The sequence below is a fragment of the Oncorhynchus keta genome, unplaced genomic scaffold (assembly GCF_023373465.1).
Source record: "Oncorhynchus keta strain PuntledgeMale-10-30-2019 unplaced genomic scaffold, Oket_V2 Un_contig_2037_pilon_pilon, whole genome shotgun sequence".
Lineage (NCBI taxonomy): Eukaryota > Metazoa > Chordata > Actinopteri > Salmoniformes > Salmonidae > Oncorhynchus > Oncorhynchus keta.
This window is the reverse complement of record NW_026281971.1, coordinates 164,034-170,682: the sequence shown is the minus strand read 5'-3', so window position 1 is coordinate 170,682 and position 6,649 is coordinate 164,034. Positions and strand designations below refer to the sequence as shown.

The 6,649-nt window shown below is 38.5% G+C and overlaps 1 long non-coding RNA gene across 19 annotated transcripts; it reads left to right on the top strand.

Moving 5' to 3' along the window:
• Window positions 1-85: 85 nt before the first annotated feature.
• Window positions 86-6,199, top strand: LOC127920721 (uncharacterized). 19 transcript variants are annotated; one of them, XR_008107123.1, is made up of 5 exons: window positions 2,156-2,301; window positions 3,711-3,827; window positions 4,223-4,300; window positions 4,657-4,773; window positions 6,057-6,199. It is a non-coding gene; the product is annotated as an uncharacterized LOC127920721 (long non-coding RNA). The 19 variants fall into 19 exon arrangements; XR_008107124.1 differs by having other exon boundaries at window positions 4,184-4,261; XR_008107106.1 differs by having other exon boundaries at window positions 4,184-4,300.
• Window positions 6,200-6,649: the final 450 nt, after the last annotated feature.

Below are 6,649 nucleotides of genomic sequence, written 5' to 3'. Positions count from 1 at the left end.
AAACACAAGCATTTAACTAGGTATTACTGTTGGAGCTAGAAACACAAGCATTTAGCTAGGTATTGCTGTACTGTTGGAACTAGAAACACAAGCATTTAGCTAGGTATTACTGTTGGAGCTAGAAACACAAGCATTTAGCTAGGTATTACTGTACTGTTGGAGCTAGAAACACAAGCATTTAGCTAGGTATTACTGTTGGAGCTAGAAACACAAGCATTTAGCGAGGTATTACTGTTGGAGCTAGAAACACAAGCATTTAACTAGGTATTACTGTTGGAGCTAGAAACACAATAATTTAGCTTGGTATTACTGTTGGAGCTAGAAACACAAGCATTTAGCTAGGTATTACTGTTGGAGCTAGAAACACAAGCATTTAACTAGGTATTACTGTTGGAGCTAGAAACACAAGCATTTAGCGAGGTATTACTGTTGGAGCTAGAAACACAATCATTTAGCTTGGTATTACTGTTGAGCTAGAAAACACAAGCATTTAGCTCGGTATTACTGTTGGAGCAAGAAACACAAGCATTTAGCTCTCGGTATTACTGTTGGAGCTAGAAACACAAGCATTTAGCTCGGTATTACTGTTGGAGCTCGAAACACAAGCATTTAGCTCGGTATTACTGTTGGAGCTAGAAACACAAGCATTTAGCTAGGTATTACTGTAGGAGCTATAAACACAAGCATTTAGCTTATTACTGTTGGAGCTAGAAACACAAGCATTTAGCTTGGTATTACTGTTGGAGCTAGAAACACAAGCATTTAGCTCGGTATTACTGTTGGAGCTAGAAACACGAGCATTTAGCTCGGTATTACTGTTGGAGCTAGAAACACAAGCATTTAGCTCGGTATTACTGTTGGAGCTAGAAACACAAGCATTTAGCTCGGTATTACTGTTGGAGCAAGAAACACAAGCATTTAGCTCGGTATTACTGTTGGAGCAAGAAACACAAGCATTTAGCTAGGTATTACTGTTGGAGCTAGAGACACAAGCATTTAGCTCGGTATTACTGTTGGAGCTAGAAACACAAGCATTTAGCTAGGTATTACTGTTGGAGCTAGAGACACAAGCATTTAGCTAGGTATTACTGTTGGAGCTAGAAACACAAGCATTTAACTAGGTATTACTGTTGGAGCTAGAAACACAAGCATTTAGTTAGGTATTACTGTTGGAGCTAGAAACACAAGCATTTAGTTAGGTATTACTGTTGGAGCTCGAAACACAAGCATTTAACTAGGTATTACTGTTGGAGCTAGAAACACAAGCATTTAGCTTGGTATTACTGTTGGAGCTAGAAACACAAGCATTTAGCTAGGTATTACTGTTGGAGCTAGAAACACAAGCCTTTAGCTAGGTATTACTGTTGGAGCTAGAAACACAAGCCTTTAGTTAGGTATTACTGTTGGAGCAGGAAACACAAGCCTTTAGTTAGGTATTACTGTTGGAGCTAGAAACACAAGCCTTTAGTTAGGTATTACTGTTGGAGCTAGAAACACAAGCCTTTAGTTAGGTATTACTGTTGGAGCTAGAAACACAAGCCTTTAGTTAGGTATTACTGTTGGAGCTAGAAACACAAGCCTTTAGTTAGGTATTACTGTTGGAGCTAGAAACACAAGCATTTAACTAGGTATTACTGTTGGAGCTAGAAACACAAGCATTTAGCTAGGTATTACTGTACTGTTGGAGCTAGAAACACAAGCATTTAGCTAGGTATTACTGTTGGAGCTCGAAACACAAGCATTTAACTAGGTATTACTGTTGGAGCTAGAAACACAAGCATTTAGTTAGGTATTACTGTTGGAGCTAGAAACACAAGCATTTAGTTAGGTATTACTGTTGGAGCTCGAAACACAAGCATTTAACTAGGTATTACTGTTGGAGCTAGAAACACAAGCATTTAGCTATGTATTACTGTACTGTTGGAGCTCGAAACACAAGCCTTTAGCTAGGTATTACTGTTGGAGTTAGAAACACAAGCATTTAGCTAGGTATTACTGTTGGAGCTAGAAACACAAGCATTTAACTAGGTATTACTGTTGGAGCTAGAAACACAAGCATTTAGCTATGTATTACTGTTGGAGCTAGAAACACAAGCATTTAACTAGGTATTACTGTTGGAGCTAGAAACACAAGCATTTAACTAGGTATTACTGTTGGAGCTAGAAACACAAGCATTTAACTAGGTATTACTGTTGGAGCTAGAAACACAAGCATTTAGCTCGGTATTACTGTTGGAGCTAGAAACACAAGCATTTAGCTAGGTATTACTGTTGGAGCTAGAAACACAAGCATTTAGCTAGGTATTACTGTTGGAGCTAGAAACACAAGCATTTAACTAGGTATTACTGTTGGAGCTAGAAACACAAGCATTTAGCTATGTATTACTGTACTGTTGGAGCTCGAAACACAAGCCTTTAGCTAGGTATTACTGTTGGAGCTAGAAACACAAGCATTTAGCTAGGTATTACTGTTGGAGCTAGAAACACAAGCATTTAACTAGGTATTACTGTTGGAGCTAGAAACACAAGCATTTAGCTATGTATTACTGTTGGAGCTAGAAACACAAGCATTTAACTAGGTATTACTGTTGGAGCTAGAAACACAAGCATTTAACTAGGTATTACTGTTGGAGCTAGAAACACAAGCATTTAGCTATGTATTACTGTTGGAGCTAGAAACACAAGCATTTAACTAGGTATTACTGTTGGAGCTAGAAACACAAGCATTTAACTAGGTATTACTGTTGGAGCTCGAAACACAAGCATTTAACTAGGTATTACTGTTGGAGCTCGAAACACAAGCATTTAACTAGGTATTACTGTTGGAGCTAGAAACACAATCATTTAGCTTGGTATTACTGTTGGAGCTAGAAACACAAGCATTTAGCTAGGTATTACTGTTGGAGCTAGAAACACAAGCATTTAACTAGGTATTACTGTTGGAGCTAGAAACACAAGCATTTAGCGAGGTATTACTGTTGGAGCTAGAAACACAATCATTTAGCTTGGTATTACTGTTGGAGCTAGAAACACAAGCATTTAGCTCGGTATTACTGTTGGAGCAAGAAACACAAGCATTTAGCTCGGTATTACTGTTGGAGCTAGAAACACAAGCATTTAGCTCGGTATTACTGTTGGAGCTCGAAACACAAGCATTTAGCTCGGTATTACTGTTGGAGCTAGAAACACAAGCATTTAGCTAGGTATTACTGTAGGAGCTATAAACACAAGCATTTAGCTCGGTATTACTGTTGGAGCTAGAAACACAAGCATTTAGCTTGGTATTACTGTTGGAGCTAGAAACACAAGCATTTAGCTCGGTATTACTGTTGGAGCTAGAAACACGAGCATTTAGCTCGGTATTACTGTTGGAGCTAGAAACACAAGCATTTAGCTCGGTATTACTGTTGGAGCTAGAAACACAAGCATTTAGCTCGGTATTACTGTTGGAGCAAGAAACACAAGCATTTAGCTCGGTATTACTGTTGGAGCAAGAAACACAAGCATTTAGCTAGGTATTACTGTTGGAGCTAGAGACACAAGCATTTAGCTCGGTATTACTGTTGGAGCTCGAAACACAAGCATTTAACTAGGTATTACTGTTGGAGCTAGAAACACAAGCATTTAGCTACGTATTACTGTTGGAGCTAGAAACACAAGCATTTAACTAGGTATTACTGTTGGAGCTAGAAACACAAGCATTTAACTAGGTATTACTGTTGGAGCTAGAAACACAAGCATTTAGCTAGGTATTACTGTTGGAGCTAGAAACACAAGCATTTAGCTAGGTATTACTGTTGGAGCTAGAAACACAAGCATTTAGCTAGGTATTACTGTTGGAGCTAGAAACACAAGCCTTTAGTTAGGTATTACTGTTGGAGCTAGAAACACAAGCCTTTAGCTAGGTATTACTGTTGGAGCTAGAAACACAAGCCTTTAGTTAGGTATTACTGTTGGAGCTAGAAACACAAGCCTTTAGTTAGGTATTACTGTTGGAGCTAGAAACACAAGCCTTTAGTTAGGTATTACTGTTGGAGCTAGAAACACAAGCCTTTAGTTAGGTATTACTGTTGGAGCTAGAAACACAAGCATTTAACTAGGTATTACTGTTGGAGCTAGAAACACAAGCATTTAGCTAGGTATTACTGTACTGTTGGAGCTAGAAACACAAGCATTTAACTAGGTATTACTGTTGGAGCTAGAAACACAAGCATTTAGCTAGGTATTACTGTTGGAGCTAGAAACACAAGCATTTAGCTAGGTATTACTGTTGGAGCTAGAAACACAAGCATTTAGCTAGGTATTACTGTTGGAGCTAGAAACACAAGCATTTAACTAGGTATTACTGTTGGAGCTAGAAACACAAGCATTTAGCTAGGTATTACTGTACTGTTGGAGCTAGAAACACAAGCATTTAGCTAGGTATTACTGTTGGAGCTAGAAACACAAGCATTTAGCTAGGTATTACTGTTGGAGCTAGAAACACAAGCATTTAACTAGGTATTACTGTTGGAGCTAGAAACACAAGCATTTAGCTAGGTATTACTGTTGGAGCTAGAAACACAAGCATTTAACTAGGTATTACTGTTGGAGCTAGAAACACAAGCATTTAACTAGGTATTACTGTTGGAGCTAGAAACACAAGCATTTAACTAGGTATTACTGTTGGAGCTAGAAACACAAGCATTTAGCTCGGTATTACTGTTGGAGCTAGAAACACAAGCATTTAGCTAGGTATTACTGTTGGAGCTAGAAACACAAGCATTTAGCTAGGTATTACTGTTGGAGCTAGAAACACAAGCATTTAACTAGGTATTACTGTTGGAGCTAGAAACACAAGCATTTAGCTATGTATTACTGTACTGTTGGAGCTCGAAACACAAGCCTTTAGCTAGGTATTACTGTTGGAGCTAGAAACACAAGCATTTAGCTAGGTATTACTGTTGGAGCTAGAAACACAAGCATTTAGCTATGTATTACTGTTGGAGCTAGAAACACAAGCATTTAACTAGGTATTACTGTTGGAGCTAGAAACACAAGCATTTAACTAGGTATTACTGTTGGAGCTCGAAACACAAGCATTTAACTAGGTATTACTGTTGGAGCTCGAAACACAAGCATTTAACTAGGTATTACTGTTGGAGCTAGAAACACAAGCATTTAACTAGGTATTACTGTTGGAGCTAGAAACACAAGCATTTAGCTCGGTATTACTGTTGGAGCTAGAAACACAAGCATTTAACTAGGTATTACTGTACTGTTGGAGCAGGAGACACAAGCATTTAGCTAGGTATTACTGTTGGAGCTAGAGACACAACCATTTAACTAGGTATTACTGTTGGAGCAGGAAACACAAGCATTTAGCTAGGTATTACTGTTGGAGCTAGAAACACAAGCATTTAGCTAGGTATTACTGTACTGTTGGAGCTAGAAACACAAGCATTTAGCTAGGTATTACTGTTGGAGCTAGAAACACAAGCATTTAACTAGGTATTACTGTTGGAGCTAGAAACACAAGCCTTTAGCTAGGTATTACTGTTGGAGCTCGAAACACAAGCATTTAGCTAGGTATTACTGTTGGAGCTCGAAACACAAGCCTTTAGCTAGGTATTACTGTACTGTTGGAGCAGGAAACACAAGCCTTTAGTTAGGTATTACTGTTGGAGCTCGAAACACAAGCATTTAGCTAGGTATTACTGTTGGAGCTAGAAACACAAGCATTTAGCTAGGTATTACTGTTGGAGCTGGAAACACAAGCATTTAGCTAGGTATTACTGTTGGAGCTAGAAACACAAGCATTTAGCTAGGTATTACTGTACTGTTGGAGCAGGAAACACAAGCATTTAGCTAGGTATTACTGTACTGTTGGAGCAGGAAACACAAGCATTTAGCTAGGTATTACTGTTGGAGCTAGAAACACAAGCATTTAGCTAGGTATTACTGTACTGTTGGAGCTAGAAACACAAGCATTTAGCTAGGTATTACTGTTGGAGCTCGAAACACAAGCATTTAACTAGGTATTACTGTTGGAGCTAGAAACACAAGCATTTAACTAGGTATTACTGTTGGAGCTAGAAACACAAGCATTTAGCTAGGTATTACTGTTGGAGCTAGAAACACAAGAATTTAGCTAGGTATTACTGTTGGAGCTAGAAACACAAGCATTTAGCTAGGTATTACTGTTGGAGCTAGAAACACAAGCATTAAGCTAGGTATTACTGTTGGAGCTCGAAACACAAGCATTTAGCTATGTATTACTGTTGGAGCAGGAAACACAAGCATTTAACTAGGTATTACTGTTGGAGCTAGAAACACAAGCATTAAGCTAGGTATTACTGTTGGAGCTAGAAACACAAGCATTTAGCTAGGTATTACTGTACTGTTGGAGCAGGAGACACAATCATTTAGCTAGGTATTACTGTTGGAGCAGGAGACACAAGCATTTAGCTAGGTATTACTGTTGGAGCTGGAAACACAAGCATTTAGCTAGGTATTACTGTTGGAGCAGGAAACACAAGCATTTAACTAGGTATTACTGTTGGAGCTAGAAACACAAGCATTTAGCTAGGTATTACTGTTGGAGCTAGAAACACAAGCATTTAGCTAGTTATTACTGTTGGAGCTAGAAACACAAGCATTTCATTCCACC